The 19,884-nt window shown below is 44.6% G+C and overlaps 1 long non-coding RNA gene across 1 annotated transcript in view; it reads left to right on the top strand.

The window, feature by feature from the left end:
• LOC144826618 (uncharacterized) overlaps window positions 1-19,884 on the top strand; it is a 110,141-nt gene that overhangs the window by 78,626 nt on the left and 11,631 nt on the right. The window contains exon 2 of the long non-coding RNA XR_013609867.1: window positions 7,538-7,594. This is a non-coding gene — a long non-coding RNA (uncharacterized LOC144826618). The remainder of the gene's footprint in view (window positions 1-7,537; window positions 7,595-19,884) is intronic.

The raw sequence follows: 19,884 nt of genomic DNA, 5'->3' as shown, positions 1-19,884 counted from the left end.
TGAGTGAAATAAATGCGAATCTCTGCTTGTTCCCGGTGTTTTTCCAATATTTCAGTTAGCTTTGCTATTTTTTCCGTTACCTGTTCAACTCCGGATCTAAGTCAACAACTGGCAATCGGGAGTGGGCAGGGCCGGACTGGGAACTAAAACCGGCCCTGGCAAAGAGCTTGGTGGCCCTCCTGGGTGCAGCCTAGCTGTTTGCCAGGGCCGGCTTCGGCCGATTCTGTTACATGCTGCAAAAACGACCCTGTAACAAAAACGGCCAAAGGGGCCCAAAATTGACACCCGCCCTAGCGGCCCACCGGGAAATGCCCGATGCCCGCTACAGCCAGTCCGGCCCTGGGAGTGGGTAGAAAGGTAATACCTATTTGAGAGTGAGTATGGTGAGCCACCGATGTATGTGTGAATTGCCGATGTTGGGGGTGCGAGGACCCAGAGCTGCAGTACAGTCAGTGAGACCACCGGCACTGACTTGTCGTGAAGCGGTGGGAGTTTCAGTACTATCTATGTCAAGGTCAGGTACTGTGTTAAAATCGCCCCCTATTACAGTGAGCCCTCCTGGAAAGTGTGTGAGAAGGCATGAAAGGTCCCAAAGGTAAGAGGACAAAGAGAGACATACCAGTAAGACCACTCGTCCTTCTAATGTGCCCTCCAAGGCAATAAAATATCCCTGTGGATCATTTATCACGTGTATGACTAAAAGAGGAAAAGAACGGCGCAGAAGGACAGCCTCCCCCATGGCTCCCAGGGAGTACCCAATGTGGAAGACTCTATCGTAGCCCTTACACGTTAAAAGTGACAGTGTTTCCGTAGGAGGCTCTTGTAGCAATGCCGGTGGGTGAAGGTAAAAACCGCTGCTCATTTCGCTGAGTCAAGAAGACCATTAACATTCCATGACTGAACCCGAAAGGTCATATATATGGGAGGTGAAGATTATTGTGAGGGGTGGACAACGGGCAACCCAAAAGCGGGGCCCACCCGGTCTGATGGCATGATGAAGAGCGTACCAGTGATGTTTTGCGGGTGGGTGCTACCCCAGGAATGTGTTAAGGAGGAAAGCAAGTGTGTGTGCCAAAGCCTAAGAAAGACAGAAAATTGTCAGGAAATGCATCAAATAGTATGCAAAGAAAACCCCACCCCTACCCACACTTCTATCGTAGAAGCATCTATCGCCCTGTAAAAAGGTACGTCAAAGAAAAAAATAAACACAACATCATGAACATCTCAAGGGAGGGAAACTCCATCATTGTAGGAGAAGTCCTTAAGGCAAACAATACCCGCCATCTCAAAAGCAGATAGGGGACCCCCCAAGTGCAAAGCAAACCTGGGCGGTGAATAGAGAGATAGGTACTCAACATGGCGGAAAAGTGAATAAAGCAACATTTAAATCATGAGTTTGTGTAGTCAGTAAAGTCAAGCCCAGTCCAATTGCAGGGCTGCGGAACAAATAAGACCCAATGTGCAGATCAGTTGGGTTGATGAAGGAGGCTGTTCAGCTACCTTCCAGCTACCTACCCCTGCATTGCTGTCCCTCGCCACTGATACGAAGCCCAAAGCGGACCAGAACGTGTCAAGCGGCATCCGTCATTTCACAGCCGCTGGAGGGTCCCTGGGGCTATGTAAGTAATCAGGTAACCATATCTGGGAGGAAACAGTGCAAGGCCCGAGTCAGGAGGATTTGCTGCCAGTAGAGAGCAAAGTCAGTCAAAAGGCAGGGATGTGGGATAAATCAGGAGTCAGTGTGAAGAGTAGCCAGATCAGGGAGTGTGATTGTTTGCCCATCAGTCTCCATCCTCTCCTGCCCCAGAGGAAGGATTTGAGGCATGCTGAGAAGGTAGTTGTGGTTGCTCTTGGGGGGGGGGAACCTTGAGAGTGAGAGGGACTGACCAACTTTACGAGCCCTCCATGATTGGTTGCGACGTCTACAGGATTTAGGCAACACTTGTGTTCCCAGGGTATCAAGTACACTTCGCTGCTGTGAGGGGGAGGTAGTGCGTCCAGGCAGTGGGCGATCTTCCATGAGCCACTGCTAGACAGGAGTATCAAAGAAATGTGAATTATTGAGGTAGATAAGACGGAGCCAAGCTGGGAATAGCAAACAGTATTGAAGCTCCATAGCCCTCAATTTTTGTTTAACCTCCGTTTAGGAGCATCTGCGCTGTTGGACCTCATGAGTATGATCAGGGAAAAGAAGAATTTAGGTGTCTTCTCACCAAAGCTCAGGATGTTGTCGAGCCTTTCTAAGAACAACGTCTCTATCCCAGTAGTTAAGAATGTGGGCTATTATTGGTCTAGGCGTAGCCATCGGCGGGGCATAGGGGTCAGGGCTTGGTGAGCTCTCTTAATGGCGAACCAAGAGGATAGGTGATTAACAGTCATCCAGAATTAAATCCAGTGTTCCATGTAATCTGCCATCTGTTGTGGATCGGCCCCCTCCACCCATTCCGGGATTCCAATCAAGCATATGCTATTGCGCCAAGAATGTTTTTACGCATCCTCGGCAAGTCTGTGAAGTTCTGCCGTTCGAGTGAGCAAAGTGGAGACCTGGTTTTTGAGAGTCAAGATGTCGTCCTTAGCTGAGGAGATCTGGGATTTAGCTTCTGTGACTCGCGTTGCTTTGTTATGGAGATCCTGGCACAGCAGGGGCACATCCAACCTCCCCGATCTTGGTCTCCACTGCTGCCTGTGGAGTCTGGATCACTTGCAATTTCACAGTGAGTTCATTAGTGGATTAGGCAGACCTATTGCCATCTGGGGTGCAAGTAGAACCACTGAACGAGCCAGTTGTTTACTGGTCCATTCTCATCTGTGTAGGTACGGAGCGGGTGGATCTATCTTTACCCATTGCGTCGGGTTGGCTTCAGGCGAAACAGTAGTTACAGTGTCAGGTAGGTCTGTGCTCAAACGTCAAAGGAGTTTGACAGCGAGGATCGAGAGGGGTGGTTTGGTGGGACAAAAGGGAACAGTGTGGGGGGAGCCCAAAACGGTGGTATCCACCGCAAAAAAGGTGGGCAAAAGCCCAACTGTAGTTAAAGGCTCCCAGAGCTACACCCCCGAGGAGACCTGGCTAGTCCCAAGCAGTGGTCCAGCAGCTAGTAATGGAACTGCCAGGTGCAGCTCACAGGGCTTTTAGTAGTTGCAGTCGAGCTGACACCCCATGCGGCGTAGGCTTCCCAATGGATTTCAGGCAGTGTGGAGCACAAGCTTCACCGGGAAGCAGGGTGATGGCTCTAGCACATGGCGAGGGAAGAGCTGTGCCTTCTTCTGAGGGAGTCTCACTCATGCTTGCACACAGCTATGGCCTCACCTGGTTTGCTGCCATGGTATCCACGCTCACTGGGGCGCCCTTCTATCGGGGCAGAGTGCCCAGCACAGCAGATGACAAGGCAGCAGCGGTGCTCCAGGCATGAAATGGAGGGTCGAGTCAGGAGGCCGTGCATCCACGTAGAGCCGCAGCCCGCCACCAGTCTATGCGTCCACGGGGGCCTTGCAGTGGCCTCAAAGCTGGGGTGCCGACCCTGGTGTACAGGACCGCTGACAGGCAACCCCCCTCGCACCTGGGGGAATGCCCGCCAAGTGGCAGCGCAGCAGGGCTCTCACTTCCCAAGCCCACGCCAGCCATGGAATCCAGCCGCACCAGCAGCGTCCCAGGGTGTCTCATCGGTGGTAGGGCCTTCCCGGCCCTAGGCACCTCCTCCGGACCTCTCTCTCTGGCGAGCATTGCTGCCAGCCAAGCCAGTCCCAGTGGGGGGGGGGGGCTACCTCAAGTATCGCCAGGGCAGCACTGAGGCAAGGGAGTCCCAAGGCTACGCAGCGTCCTGCACCTCGCGGTGGCGAAGGACCGCCACAGGCCCGCGGCCTCACCAGATGTAGGAATCTGCCAGGAAAGCTGTGAGGAATGAGGAGGATAGCGATGCTGCACCCAGGGCCCTATAGTGTGCCGGTAAGTGGGGGATGGCGACTTTGAATCCAGATATGTGTTGAAGATATGGGGTTTACTGCAGAGCAGCGCTATATTGCGACCGCCATGTTGGCCTTCTTGGCCACGCCCCCCCATCCATAGCAAATTTAAGGTTAAAACATCAATTTACCATGACTTCCTAGAATTGTATATAACTCTAAGCTTCCAAGGTTTATTTATTCTATTGAAATCGTAATAAGTACTAGACCTATAAGCCCTAAATGACTTTCATTACTGCAAATGTTTTACAATATATCGCTCGATGATCCTAACCAAGCAGTGTATTGCAAAAGGTTGCGATCTTTGAATGTAGGCCACTGTTTTTGGCTGCCCGTGCCTATTTGTGGCTCCAATTCAACCCAGAGAATGGCCTTCAGGTTTCCATTGCAGGCTCTCTGGAACTGTTTCTGAGGTGAGTGAGGGCCTATTGTTTGTTGCTAGTCCTTGCTTTCAGGCTCACATTTCGAAGTTCTTGCAGTTTTGTTTTTATAATCAGGTAAGTCATATTATGAATCACTCTCCAAAAGCCCCTAAATGCCTGATGACCTTTCAAGTACTAGGTGTCTGGACATGTATTTTCATACACCACTTAAAATGTACTCTCTGTTAAGCCTCAAAACTTTTGCCTTATTCGTTCATATTTTGCTTTGTTACGTGTATACTCTTTGCAATTACCTGTTGCAGCAATAAAAGATATGAAGAAGTGCACTCACATCTTCCTAGTCAAACGTGGGCCCCACCAACCCTAGAACCGGCCCTGCTGCTGTGTCTGTAATCACTGTTTAGAAAGGTGCTGGTTTGAATAACACAGCAGTGTCTGGATGGAGAGAAAAATGTGAATGGCAGCATGCAGTAGCGAGTGTTTCACAGTCACTGCAGAGGTCATTGACCTACATAAACAGCTGAATGTGCTGTATTGGATGAAGTCAGTTTACAAACAGAGATCTCCTCGGAAAAGCCACAAAATGCAAACAAGAGAGAAGAACTAGAGAAATCAAGAGGCGGTCTGGTGAGAGGGAGTGATGTAAAGTGCAGCATGCAGTGTATAGCATTTAACAAGTCACTGCAGAGGTGCATGGCCAAAACAATAGCAGATGGTGCCACTGAACTGAGACCAGCCTGCAGACCCATACCGCCTCAGACAAGCATGTGTGATGCAGCCGCCAAAATAGTGCCACCACGAGGTGCAAAGACAGAGAAGGAGAAAACAAAAGGTGGAAGAGCCGGAGGTCAGTGTAGGTGCTAGGCTGGATTCAGGCTGCAGGGAAAGCTTTGGAAATCCTCTCCTGCTGTTTTATGCCTGCCCTGCAGGTATTTAAACGTCTTCCATTAGCATTTCTGTAGACAAAAAATAACGTCTTTAAAAAAGTATTTGGAAAGTGAGGCGTCATCGCCATCAGCTGCGCTTCAAAGGCTCCAATGAAGACTTTCATAAATGTAGGGGAATCCTTCGTAGTGCACGCTCTTTGTAGGTGTCTGCGGGGAGGAATACCAAGGCGTGGGCCACTCAGCATTTTGCTAGTTGTGGGGAAGGAGTTTTTGTTTGTTCATCGATCATAACCCTTTAGTAAATTTGTTATGTGCCAGAAAATGAATAAGGTTAGCCATAGGTTAATTCGTTTGCTATTCAAAATGTATGAATTTTGGTTCAAAGTCAGCTCTATTCCTGGTGGTAAGAATTCTAGGGATCATTTTTTGTCAAGATGACCTCTCGATGGTGTGGTTGGCGATGTGGATAAGTTGGAATGTGTTACTGGTTTATTTGACAATGCTATTGTAGAAAGTAATGTATTAACCTTACAAGAATTGTGCTGAAATTGATTCTGCCAACATGCTATTACGTCAGTATATTACTACAGGTTGGCCCAGAGAAAACATGTTATCTAAAGAAATGATGTTGTATTCCAAAGTTAAAGATGAAGTGTTTTTGGAGAATGCTTTGATTCTTCGGGGTACTCTGTTGGTCCTTAAAATCCAGGTTAATTCAGTTTGTACATCTGGGTAAAATTGGACAAATGGGCACCAAGAAGAGGTTTCGTACTTTTTATGTTGGCCTTCTATAGATTCTGAGTCTGCGGTGTTTGTTTCTTCAACATTGATAAAGCCATACACATTTATAACCCACACTTACATCCTGTTGAGTTGCTGTCACAGCCATGGCAAAATATTGGTTTGGAATTTATTTGTCCCAGGTCACATTTACCTCAGCAGTGCAGGTATGCTTTGGTGCTTGTTGACAATTATTCTAAGTGGTTGGAGTGCACATTTTTAAAGCAAATGCCAGAATAGTTTCAGATGTGGTGTCCAATTTCATCGCTGACCATGAAGGATTTTCTTGATAGACATGGCATCAAAAACCCTTACCACAGCAGTTTACAGTCCACAGGGTCATAGTATGGTGGAATGAGTCAGCCGCTTGTTGAAGGAAGCAATTTAGATTTCTGTTTTCTCTGGAGCTGATGTAGTGGAAGCCATTTTAGAGAGATTGTGGAATTACCACAATACACCGCATTCCACAACTGTTACTCCATTTTGTTTCTTGAGAGAAAGACGTTCCACTAATGAGTTGACTCCTAGTTGTGACAAAGTGTACCAGCGGTTGACCGAAAGTCAAGTTAAATCCAAGACTACGTATGATGAGTGAGTGAATGTGAAATAAGTTAAATGTTTTGTAGGACATTTAGTTAATGTCAAAAAACCTTTTAAGAAAGGTTGTTCTAGACTTTTTTCTGCTATTAGAGTCATTCAGGTTTCAAGCATACTGTTCAATTGAAAGGAGGAAAGTGGTGGAGTAAGAGAAATGTTGTGAGAATAAGAGCACAAGGTAAAGATGACAATATTATGGATGGTGAATATACTAATTGGTGGTTACATATCATGGATGGTGGGGAGACTAATTGGTGGTTGCATACTGGTGGAAGTAACTTTTCATCATCCCCATCCAGATATGAGGAGTCTAGTTCTGGTGATCGCCATAATTTCACAGAATAATACCAGTTCTAGTTCTGAAGTTGGTGGCTCTGTGTCAGGTGACAATGCTACAATGCTAACTGGCATGTCCCTGCAGTTGAATCACAACATATGGGCTTACAGTGAAGGATTGTTTCTACTCCAAGATATCTACGTGAATATGTATTATCGTAGTTTGAATTATATGTTTACTTTAAGAGGGGAAGTTGTGTGGTGATCTCTTACACTGTCATTTCTATTACATGTTTGTTCTAATGTAGTTTTCATGCTGTCACTTTTAAGTTTACAATATTCCTGTTCACCTGTCAAAGTGGGTTCTAGATTCCAATGCAGTATTTTACTAGAGCTCTGCTGGTATGGATGCCATGTGGTGGTCATATATACTGGAATAAATCACGTGGACATATTTTTGATATGTTGGATTCATTTCATGTAAGACTTTGTTGCCAGCTTGAAAGACAGCCACATACCTCATAGAGATATACTTCCCCGATATCCAATCGGGGCAAATTTAACTCAATGTAATTTATTTCACAGTCTCCACAAGAATGCACAAAAAATTAAACAAGAGTCCAAGATTAACTAACGTCTTATTTTCTTCTGCAGGGCCTTTGGAGTTTCTGTCCGCCGGTAGTGGTACTCTCAACAGAAAGAAGAAATCGGGTAAGTTACTGTTTTAATTAATTCACTTATATGTTAGAGTGGTGATCTTTTTTTTAGGTCTTTAAAATCGTGAGGTTAATGGAAAGGTGATAAAAGAGGAAAGGACGTGTTGAATAAAAGAAGTCAACAACAACAAAAATATCAAATAAGCTAAGGTAGGATTCTCTTTGCCTTTAACCCGACTAGTGTTGCTACAGCGCGAGTAGTATCCCCTTCAAATAGATTCGCCCTTAAGCTAGCTCCCGCCCCTTCTCTCCATCCCGTATACCTCCCACTTGTGGCTTTCCCTCTCGCTTATCGGCTCTGCTTAAGAGCCTTTCATGCACCTGGCTGAGCAACGTTCCTCCTGGGATGGGGCTAGGAGCGGAGTCCGACCGGCAGACAGTATATGCCCTCTCTCCTCCAGGTGTTACCGGGTTCCTCCTGGGCTCCAGTTTTTCCCGCTTTGGCTCCTCCGGTTCCTCGGAACCCGCTTCCGAGATCTGGGGTGGGTACTCTCCCTTTGATACGCTGCTCGGCGAGATAGTACCCGATTCTCCGCCCTCTTTTTCTTCCGCGATCGCCTCGTCTCATCATTTTGATGTGCTGGCGTTCCACAGAAGTTACAGTTTCTTCCTGGCTGTTTGTCTTCTGGTTTCGTTGGAGCGGCCCTGCAACACAAGAAGGGCGCAGTTGGCTCCTGGAAGGTGATTCGCCTCTCTTTCATCCCCAGGTTCATGACACTTGTATTTTACAACATGAGACGGAGTAGGGGTGTAAGAAGTCATTCCTTTATTCCATCCTAGGCTGGCTAGGACAGAAGTTTACTAAAGAAACGAAACAATTGCCAGTGCTGAGAATCTTGATTTAAGTATTCTTTTAACCTGAAAAGGAATTGGTTATCATGAATATAACATGGAAAACCTGCTTTATAAATTGCAACATATAATTTTATTGCTTCAGAGATCAATTACATTTTTTCACATATTTTGTTTTATGCATGGAAAAACAAACGGACTATATACATTTATATACAACAATGAAATATAAATACACAAAAAATTCCACACGCTTTCAAAATCAAGCACTCTTGGCCATACATTCATACTCCAACTCATACACATTCATACTAGTCCCGGTATCAACAATATAATACAGAAAAATCAATTAACCATTATTTAACCAGGCACTTTGCAAATCTTTATACAGTTCAACAAACAAAGGGGGGGGAAGGACACAAGAGTGTTCCTCGTGCTGTTTAATGGTTGATAGTGACATTTTTATGTGCGACCCGGGACTGGGTCGGTCGACGCGTTTCAAACCCTGTTAATGCCAGGGTTCTCCTCAGGACCAATGTTAACTAAAAAAAGAAAAAAGCATCGCTTTAGACTTAAGTTCTGGCATAAGAGAATAATGCCACCCCTACCACACACCTTACACCCCTCAGCCTACCTCAATTCCTGGGTTCAAGGCTCAAAAAACCGATGGTGCAATCAGAATAGTTGTCTTCCCATATACAGATGGAATGGCTAAAAGGAGACACATATGAACTCTGTTTAGAACGCATACTTCATACATTCTGCACACACTCGCACTTCAGAGGATTGCCGCTGGACTTACCCGTTTGTGGAGCGGGTTCTTTTCTCAGAATTCCTACTTCCTAATTATTCGCTGGAGCACCGCTGGGTAGGTGCAAGGTCATATATTTATGCCGCTGCTACAAAGGAACAGCACAGCGCGTGTTAGTACTGATTTCCCTGCACCTCGCTTGAACTAGGTGTGCTGGGCTGGACTAATCTCTGGTATTCTTACCGCTATTTTGCACAGTGGAACTCCTCACAGTGGACTGGGTTCGGCTCCCTCGGTGTCCTCGAGTGTTGTGTTGGAAGACTGATTTACTTCCTGTAGGCGTGGTCACGCCCACTGGAATTCTGGGACATGTAGTCTCATAGTTTCAGCGTGTGGAATGCGATGATTAGTGAAAATCATTAGGATGTACAGAAGTGCCGGGTACTTATATGATGGGTTTGTATATTTCAGAAATCTCATTTAACCCCTTCACTGCTGTGTTGAATTTCATAATCAACAGTGCCTCTCGTTGATTTAAACGTGCATCCAGATACCCTCCTCGTGGGTCCCTCTCAATTTTTGATAGTACTGTCCATTTCAACTTGTCCTTTTCATGATTTTTGCTTAGCCAATGGTTCACTAACGGGGCATTTTCCACTTCTTTGCGAATTCTTGACTTATGCTGCGTTATTCGTTGTCTAACTTCCTGCGTGGTTTTTCCTATGTATAACATGGGACAGGGGCAGACGATGGCATAAACCACATTCTTTGTCTTACAATTTGTAAAAATTTCATGTTTCCAATTGATATTTTCAAATGTGAAAACTGAATTTACAATCGTGTCGTCGCAACATGTACAAGTGCCACATTTATGATGTCCTGATGTGGGAGGAAATCCAAAAAGACTTCTCAAAGTGGGGGCTTTTTCAATTGGGAGAGCTGCTCTCACGATGTGATTAGCCACACTTTTCTCCTTTTTGTAAGCAAACAGTGGGAGTGTTGCAAAATCCTCGTGTAAATCTTTAAGCAAATGCCAGTTGGATGTAATTAATTTTCGATGTTGATTTGCCGCTGGGCAAAAGGTTGAAACACAAACCAGTCTTTTTAGGTCGGTTTTAACTTTCCTCTCCAACAATGTTTCACGTGGCGTCCACCATGCTCTTTTGATGTAGTTTTTTAGTAGTTTTTTGGGATAACCTCTTTGAAGAAGACGATCTTTCAGTTGGCCTGCATGTTCAAAATAATCCTCTTTTTTTGAGCAATTCCGGCGGATCCTTAGGAATTGCCCAAAGGGTAGATTCTGTCTCATGCTTCGTGGATGGTTACTCGAGAAGTGCAAGGCTTTGTTTCGGTCCGTCGTTTTACGAAACAAGGTGGTAGAGAGGCCTCCTTCATATGGCTCCACTTTGACATCCAAGAATGTGATGGATGAATTCGATGCTTGACAACTGAATTGGATATAAGTTGTTCGCGACTTTAACCATCCGACAAAATTGTCAAACGTCTCTTGTCCTCCAGTCCAAATGAAAAAGACATCGTCAATATAACGCATGTAGTTAGAAATGCAGTCAATGTAGGGATTGTCCTTATATACAAATTTTTCTTCATATAATCCCATGAACATAATGGCTAATTCCGGGGCAAATGGGCATCCCATCGCTACTCCTTTGGTTTGATAAAAAAATTCTGAGTCAAAGGTAAAAAAGTTTTTACGTAAAGCAAATGTTGTCAATTCCAGGATAAAATCGGTGGGAACTCTCATTGGTCTCTCTCTTGTTTCTAAGAAAACTGCCAATGTTTCAAGGGCCTGTTCCTGTGGGATCTGAGTATAGAGGGAGACCACGTCAAGGGTGACCAGGAGTTGACTACTTCCATCGAACTGTATTGTCTCTATTTTATGTAGGAAAGCTGTAGTGTCCTTGAGGTGTGCTGGAATTGTCTCAATAAAAGGTTTTAGAAAGAAATCAATGTATTTGGCCACTGGTTCAGTTAGAGACTCGCAACCCGAAACAATGGGGCGACCAGGTGGATTTGTTTCATCTTTATGGATTTTGGGCAGTACGTAGAAAACGGGGATCCTGGGATTTTTATTCTGTAAAAAAGCCAATTCTTTTGGGCCTACATAGCCCTGATCAAAACCTTTTTGGATTATGTCAAAGAGTTGATTTTGTAACTCATAGGTTGGATTTTTGCCAATGCGTCTGTAACAATTGATGTCATTGAGTTGCCGATGCACTTCTGATTTATATTTGTTGACATCCCAAATCACCACTGCACCTCCTTTATCCGCTTGTTTAACGACGACTGATTTGTCGTTCTTTAAATTGAATAACGCATCCTTTTCTGTTTTCGCGAGATTATACTTAACGTAACTTCTCTTCTTTTCAAACGCTGATATCCCTGATTACACAGTACGCTCAAACGTTATTACTTCTTTTGGAATTTTTGATCCTGAGGGGCAAAAAGTAGATTTCCTTTTAAATCCTGTAACCTCTGGCTGATGTTCCTCTATTGCTTCCATAAAAAATGTTTTTAGCCGAATTTTGCGGCAAAATTCAAGTGTCTCTAACTTCATCTTGACGAAATCCGTAGGTCTTGATGGGACAAAACTGAGACCTTTAGTCAGTATCGATGTTTCTGCTGATGTCAAAACCCGATCTGATAGATTGAATATGGGCACCTGATTTAACTCTTGTAAAATTGCCGGCGGGTCCTCCTCTCCCATGGCCGGGCAGACCGTGTGCGGCCTCTGCCTCTCTGCTGGCCTCGCCCTAAAAAAGGCGTCTGATTTGTTGCTGTTGTTGATGTTGTTCTTGTTGATTGCCCTGGATATTTTGGTAGGGTCTAGTTGTGGTACCTGTATCACTGCCCGAAGATGATGAAGTATCCGAAAATAAGGACAGAAGTTTGGCACCTCTGTCATACAGCAGCTATACAAAATAGAATTCCTACACCAGGGATAATGCAGCTAGGTTCTTGGACTTAAAATATAGGCCCCTATTAGGATGGCGGGCGGACTTCAGTCCGCCGGCCACCCTTGCGGTGCAGGGACCGGCCGCCAGTGCTGTGGTGGTCCCGCACTGCCAATTAGGATGCGACCGACACCCTGGCGGTTGCATCCCGGATATTCAACATTGTGGCGGGCAGAGCTGTAAGCAGCACCCGCCACAATGTTGAAAAGGCATGTCGTGCATTGGCATGCACAACGTGACAGGCACCACCTTGTGAATGCCAAGTGACGCTCCTCCCCTTCCCGGGGGCCCACAACGGGCCCCCAAAGTAAACTCTGCATGCCTTTCCATGGCGGAGTCTCCAACATGGTAAGGCATTCCACCACCATCATCAAGCACCGCCACCATATCATAGGCCTTTTCTCCCCAGCAGGCAATCGTGACGATTGCCTACTGGCGGAAAAGCGTCAGACGGTCTTTCCATCTGCAGCGTTACCCCCCGCCATGTTAATGTGGCGTGGGTTAATGGTAATTTGGCGGGTAGATCGCCACCGCCGGTAGGGCGGTGGCGATCCGCCCGCCATGCTAATAGGCCCATAGTATGTTAGTTCCAAGATTGAAAAAAATTAATGCAACACGAACACATGTAAATCGGAACAAAACGTATTTACCCCCTAAACAATTTGGAAAATAATTACAAAGTTATATAAAGTAGAAATTAACCGCTTCACCGCGGTGGACATCCCGCCACGGTGCGGAAAAAAATGACGCGTGCGCAGTTCGGACGTCCCCCGGCCGTCCGATGCACACGCCCACTGTGACGTCGGACGGCCGGGGGCCTTCTGATGCATGGAAAAGGTTACAGGTAGTATAATAATATTGTCAGATGTCGCTCACAACAAACTCACATTGTGTTTTTACAGTTATTTTTTAGGTCTTTTTTTTTGCCTCCACATCTCCACTCGGCATAGTGGGAATACTTCTTTCTCTAGACGTAGTAGGGAAATAGATACAAAATTGTTCTTCTGTTCCAGTAGAAATTGTTTGACTGCCTTCACCATCAAATACATCATCATGCAAAATAACTCATTACTGCAATCAGGTTCAACATGTTTTTCACTATTCTGCTTGCCCATTGGCAATTGACTCACATGCCATATCTTTCCATTACCCAAAAGGGCATCATTACGTAAAGTTAAAATAACTTAAAGGTGGGGAAAACCTGCTTTCGCCCTTCTTCTCCCAACCTTCTTTCTTCACTCTGACCAAATCTCCTGTTTCCAGCTCCTTCTTCCATGCACCATGTTTTAAATTCTGCCTAATTTTGTATGCCAATTGTGCACAGCAATTCTTTTCCTGACTTCCTCTGGTGGCCACTCTAATACTGTTGATTTCGGCATCCATCCTAAGTTATCCTTAGTAAAAGGTGACCTGTATTTCATCAAAACATACCTGGTACTCTCGCTCGGAGTAATCCTGTACGCCGACAACATATGCATAATTTCCTTCTCCCATTCCAGCTCACCAATTTGATAATGCCTTTTTTCACTTTATTGACACCGTCCCCTCATCCATTTAGCTCAAAGTGGTAAATAGACGTTTTCCTATTCTTAATCCCATCCCTGCATAGATAGTCTATAAAACATTTCAACATAAACTGTAAGCAGTTATTAGTATGCAGTCCTGCAAACCTTTTGTCTGGAATACCTTATCCAAGAATTTGACAAGTACCTGAATCTGCCTTACTTACAACTTTTATCTCTGGCCACTTGGCGAAATGGACTGTAATTACAATACTGTACTTTAACTCTCTGTTGCCATCACGGACTGGTCCCAAAACATCAACTCCTAAACTTTCTCATAGTATGTTGGGAATGTTAATGGGACATACTGGTTGCTTAAACGTAGCATGAGTTTTATCAAAGTTATCACATTTCACAATTACTGATCTTCTTCTCTACATCCTTAACCAATCTTGGACAACATTATAAACGCTTAAGCCCACACTTAGTTTTTACTGTTCCCAAATGTCCTTTATGGCATATATCCAAAATTCTCCCTCACACATTGTAGTGAATGAGCCACTTTAGTGGTCTGATGATCTGTGATGACCCTCGATCACCACCATTGTGTACTGACTTTAGTGTGCTATGCTCCTTTAGCCTTAATGTAGGGTGGTCTTGCAATAGAATAATCTTGCCAAAGAATAGAAGGTATGGGATGTCAAGGTGCAGTGTTGTTGGTGATGGTGCACACATGTGCTCCATAGGGGATACTGAGGGATTAAGTGCATAGTGTTATTTGAGTTAGGTGAATTATGACTTTAGCCTATTGGCTTTGACAGGGTATACTATCATTCTGCTTTCCAAGTAGTAGAGGCCTATGCTTGAGCAACTCCATATTCTAAACTGCAGCCATCTTCTGAGCCTCTGTAGGTGAGAGGTGATATTTGAGAAACATGTGTTGTTCACCGGCAGTGAACCAGAGCAGACCAGTTCTTATCAGGAGGAATGTGCCTTCTTCGCATTGGCGCAATAACGACAGCTTGGCCAGCTGCTGTTGGGTGCCTGGTGTGGAAAAGTACAGGAATCTTGTGAGAAAGGTAGGCGGGTTCTTCCAGAAGCTTCGATAGAGGATAGAGTTCTATATTAGAGAAAGGGGGTCCGACAGAGGGAGAGATTCAGAGAGTTTCTGAGAGGCAGAGATGCTGAGATGCTGGTCTGGTGTTTTGGCGGTCTGATGATACATCGCGGTTAAGACGTGCAGATGTGTGTGTACCACAGAGAGTCCGGACACAACCAGAGAGAGAGGGAAAGAGAGACGGACCCTTCTTCAGATGGCAAGACGCCTAAGATTATGGTGAGGTGTTCGATGTATATCTAACTTTATCTAACTATGCTTTTATTTTCAGGCTCTATGTATATCTATGATTGCTGCTAATGTTTACTGTAATGTTTAGTTATTTCTTTCTTTTGTCATCCTATTATCATGTAATAAAGAAACCCTAGAGCATATCATTTGTTGGTATTCCTTGTGAGGGAAGGTTGAGACCCCTTTTTTTTACCAAGTACTTACAGAGGGATGCGTGATTCCCCTCTAATGGGTAATTGTTGATATGGAAGGGAAAGTGCCTCCCATCAGGGATGTCTAAATTACATTGCCAGGAGGAGCATGCGTTGTTTACCCTCTTAGATTGGGAGGTGTTGTGACTTGTGGTTATTTGCGAGCTCCTCAGCAATGGTCTTATATGTGGGCAGTGTTTATTCCTTTCTTGGGTAAGTATGGTGAAATGTGGTGTCTTTATGTAACCTGAGAAAGGGTGTGGTAAGTAATGACCTGGTGACTGACAGAAGCACCAAAACATATAGAGAAACACGTCATTACACACATGCAGACAGTATGACACGTCCACGTCTCATCAATCTTTCATTCACCATGGTCACCTTCTTCCTTTCTTCCCAGTAGGCATAATAGCTTGTTGACCGCATCCTTCTACATTGTTCATCCTTCCTTCACAAATGTGCTCACTTGCATAACTACCCTCTTTCAGACTTGATCTTCACTCCTCAGTTACTCTACTTTCTTCTGTCACCCTACAATCCCGCAACACAACATTGATCTCTTGTCATCTTCACAAGCAGAGGCATGCAACTAAAAAAATCAGCAACTTCATGCCGGGCATGTATTTTCCTTCATAATTCTAATCTGATTACGTCATTGACGTGGGCTAATCACGTATATGCATTTAAAAACGTTTTCATGATCAGCAGTGGCTTATGATCACATCTTTACGGGGAACATCCTTTTCAACGCAGATGTTACCCCGCAGTGCTTTTACGACGCGTCCTTTACAACACAAGTCGTAACCACGACTTGCGCTGGAGGGCGCTAAAGGATAAAGAATAGTATATTTACTATTCCAACACCTTCCCTACTATCCACGGGGACTGGTGTTAGAATAGTAAATTATAATATTCACTATCTCTGCGCCCAAAAGCGCAAGTCGTTGTAACGACTAGCGTTGTTAAAGACGCGTTGTAAAGGCACGCGTTGAAACGGTACGCGTTGTACCATCATACATCCCATCTTTACAGTGACTGGTTCACTCCACACATACTGGCGGAAATGTTCTTAGCCCCAAATACATGCTAACATCTCCCTCTCAATTATGGAATACTTCAGTTTCTCAGAAGTTAATCAGCAGTAGGTGAAAGCAACATCAACCTGTTGTAAGTTACTTTCTATTTATGTTAACACGGCCTCCAACCCTTTACCATTGGCATTGGTAGTGACAACACAGCACTTTTACATTCTAGTTTAAGGCCTTGCAGGGCTAGGACACAACAAATGTCTCCTCAAGTTTGTCAAATGCGTCCTGGCATTCATGTTCCAACTCAATTTTTTTTCTGTTCTTCAACAGTTGTCAAACTAGTTAATGGTGTCTCAGCAAAATTGTTCACAAACTTAGAGTAGAACCCTGGGAGGTCTAGAAAGGCTTGTATATCATCTTTACATTTCGGTAAAGGGGCGTCTTTCTGGCTTTTTATCAATTCCTTTTTTTGGTTTCATCCCTTCGTTATTGACTTTAGGACCCAAATAAGTCACCTTTCTTGTGGCAGATTTACATTTAGAAAACATCTGCACCCCCTTGAACAATATGTAAATAAGTCTTTGAAACATTACTTCTAAGCTGGAGTAATGAATGAGTGGCCAAACTCTTGCTTTTTGGATGCATGGGAACCTGGTCATATATAGTAGTTAAATCTATTGTATAAAACCAAGTTATAACTATAATCATTGACAGTAACTGATTCATATTCGGGTAGTGGAAACTAATCCACAAAAATATTTGTGTTGAATTCTCTCAAGCCAGCACATAATCTCATCCTAATATTGGTCCGTTGTGCACCACTTAATCCGATAATTCTACTGGGTCTATCCCCCAGCATCCTTTGATTTTTTTTTAAATTCCTGAATAGCCTCATCCCTGATAAGCATAAACCCTTTGAACACGAGGTTTGGCATCCGCCTTTAATATAATTCTGTGCCTGTAACCTTCCAGTTTGAGGAATGCCTTTAACATCTCTTTAGCTTTTTGTGTTTCCCGTTGTCCACTAACAAAAACATGTTCTGGGCTGTTTGGGTTCAGTTCCAACCCAACACTAATATTTTGTTGTATTCTCCTGTAAAACTCTGATTTTATGTCTGGTATCTTGACTTGTTCACAAAGTAGCTACTCCAAACGTCTTTATTTTTAAGTGTATGGAGAGCTTCAATCGGCTACATTTTAATTTAGCTCGCAATTTAGAACAGGTCGTAATTTGGTATATGCCTGATAACTCCATCAATGCCAATACTTTCCCTTCTACACTTAATACCATTTATCCTCATCATCTGAATCATTGATATTATACTGTTGACTTTCCTTAAAGCACCTCACACTGTTATCCTTCCTCCGTTGGCAGACTATGAAAGTGTCTCCGACTCCACATCCAGAGTACTTTTGATTGTGAGCAGGACATTTTATCATGCACTAGATGGTTTGCATACTAAGCACCTCCTGAACCTTCCAACATGTTTGTGTTTTTTGCACGTTTTCTTTTATTTATTGATTGATCCTGTCACCCAGCTTTCATCAGTACCACGTTGAACATCATGCATGCAAAAGTACAAACCACTCTGGCCCTCTAACCTCTGCCAAATAGCTATGGCAGCTAGCAGGATCTTTGGTGAATATGTGACTATAAGGTCTGCCCACCTCTAAATCTGTAAAGGTCTAGTGGTGCCCAATAAGAATGTTTCGACCTAGGATTGCCAGAACGGTTTGTACATATGGCATGTATTAATGAATGGATGCTTTCACATCTTGAATAGTGGATCTTAGCGTTCGTCAGCGTGGTCCTGAAGAAAGAACGGTGACCCATTGGGCAGAAAAACAATTGGTTAAAACATGAAGAACCATTACTCCTAGAGAGGTAATAACTCCCAGTTGCATCTGATTTTTGCTTGTAAGCCTGCCAAAGGACCCCTAAACAAACAAGCATTTACAATGCAACGGTTTCGCCTTTGGAAAAGTTAGAGCTATTGGGATGTATGACGTTACAACGCAGGCTATTACAACACCTGCCTTTACAACGCGGTTTTAACATCGCATACCATTCAACGCATAGCGCTTTTGGGTGCTGGATAGTGAATAGTTTAATTTACTATTCCAACTCCAGTCCCCGTGGACACTAGGGAAGGTTATTGGATAGTAAATTAAGCTATTCCCTATCCTAGAGCGCCCCCCAGCGCAATGCGTTGTAATGGTTTGCGTTGTATTGACCGCGTTGTAATGGTAGTGCGTTGTAAAAGTTTCGTTGTAAGTGATGTTTCCCGAGCTATTGGCATTGTAAATGACAACTTTTTTATTTATGTGTTGGCTTTGAAAACATAAATAAATGGCATTGTCATTTACAAAGCCAATAGCCTAATCTCTCGCAAATGCGACACCTATTGCATTTGCACCCACACACACACACACACAAAACCGGGTCACAAGCAGGCAACAGAGGCACACACAAAACCGGGTCGCAAGCAGGCAACAGAGGCACACACAAAACCGCATTGCAAGCAGGCAACAGAGGCACACACAAAACTGCATCGCAAGCAGGCAACAGAGGTACACACAAAACCGGGTCGCAAGCAGGCAACAGAGGCACACACAAAACTGGATCACAAGCAGGCAACAGAGGCACACACAAATCCGGGTCGCAAGCAGGCACCATAGGCACACACAAAACCGGACTGCAAGCAGGCAACTGAGGCAAAAACACTAATAAAAACAGTTGTTAAAAAAAGAGCTAACAGAGTGTGTAGAGATCTGTGTACGGAGCTGTTGCAGAAAGAATCTCCTCCCAGTATGGTGTCTGGCTCATTGTGTGATGCACATTGCTTTAAAGCCGACATGCCTAGGTGAGGTCGGCCAGTCTATAGGTTGAAGGGTTGGTTATATGCGAGCGCAGGAATGCCTTATTTGGCCAAATGGGGAGACGCTTGCTGTTGGAAGAAACCCTGTACCCGGGCACTGACAGCCAGACACAAGCGGCTGTCGATGGGAGCGACCGGCGGGGGCAGAGAGACACGAGAAGTCAGTGGGGCTGGGGCAGCCAATGCGGTCACTGCACGTGCAGCGGAGCAGGCAACGCGGCGCAGAGCTAGTGGGGCCCGCACTCACAAGGATGGGGTACTAACCTGGTGGCGACTAATTAGCTCACCTACGGGAGTTACCCTATGGCCTAATGTATAGTCAAAGCTAAAATTCATGCTTTGCTACACAGGCTGGCTTTGAGAGTCTGTATATGTGAACAAAGCACGTATTCATTTCTTAAGCAAACATTTCATGTCTCATGTGAAGGTTTATGGGAATGCGTGAGTTGCCACAAAGAATAATGTGTGCATTAATAAACATTTAAGCATCAGCCCATTATGAAATAACCAGCGGCTCCTTGTTTGCCTGACAGTTAAAGATATTCCAGGGAAGCCACAGATTGTCATTAAAGCTAGTAGCGTTTGTCTTTTAAACGTAACACTCATCTCCGGGATGTCCTGTAAAATCAAAGGCAATTAATTGTGCTGGAGACGAGTAGAAATTCGGATGCGGAGCACTAAGACCGTGCCATGCTTTCATTCTGGGAGCCCTTTCCTGGTGTGCTGTATAGAAACTATACTTCTGCATTAGAGCTTTGAAGTGCCTGCCGCGTTTAGCGCATGAGCCCGACTTTAAGAAAAAAACTAAAATAAATTTTGAAC

This window comes from Lissotriton helveticus, chromosome 3_2 (genome assembly GCF_964261635.1).
Source record: "Lissotriton helveticus chromosome 3_2, aLisHel1.1, whole genome shotgun sequence".
In the NCBI taxonomy this organism is placed as follows: Eukaryota; Metazoa; Chordata; class Amphibia; order Caudata; family Salamandridae; genus Lissotriton; species Lissotriton helveticus.
This window is presented reverse-complemented; position numbering and strand designations above follow the sequence as displayed.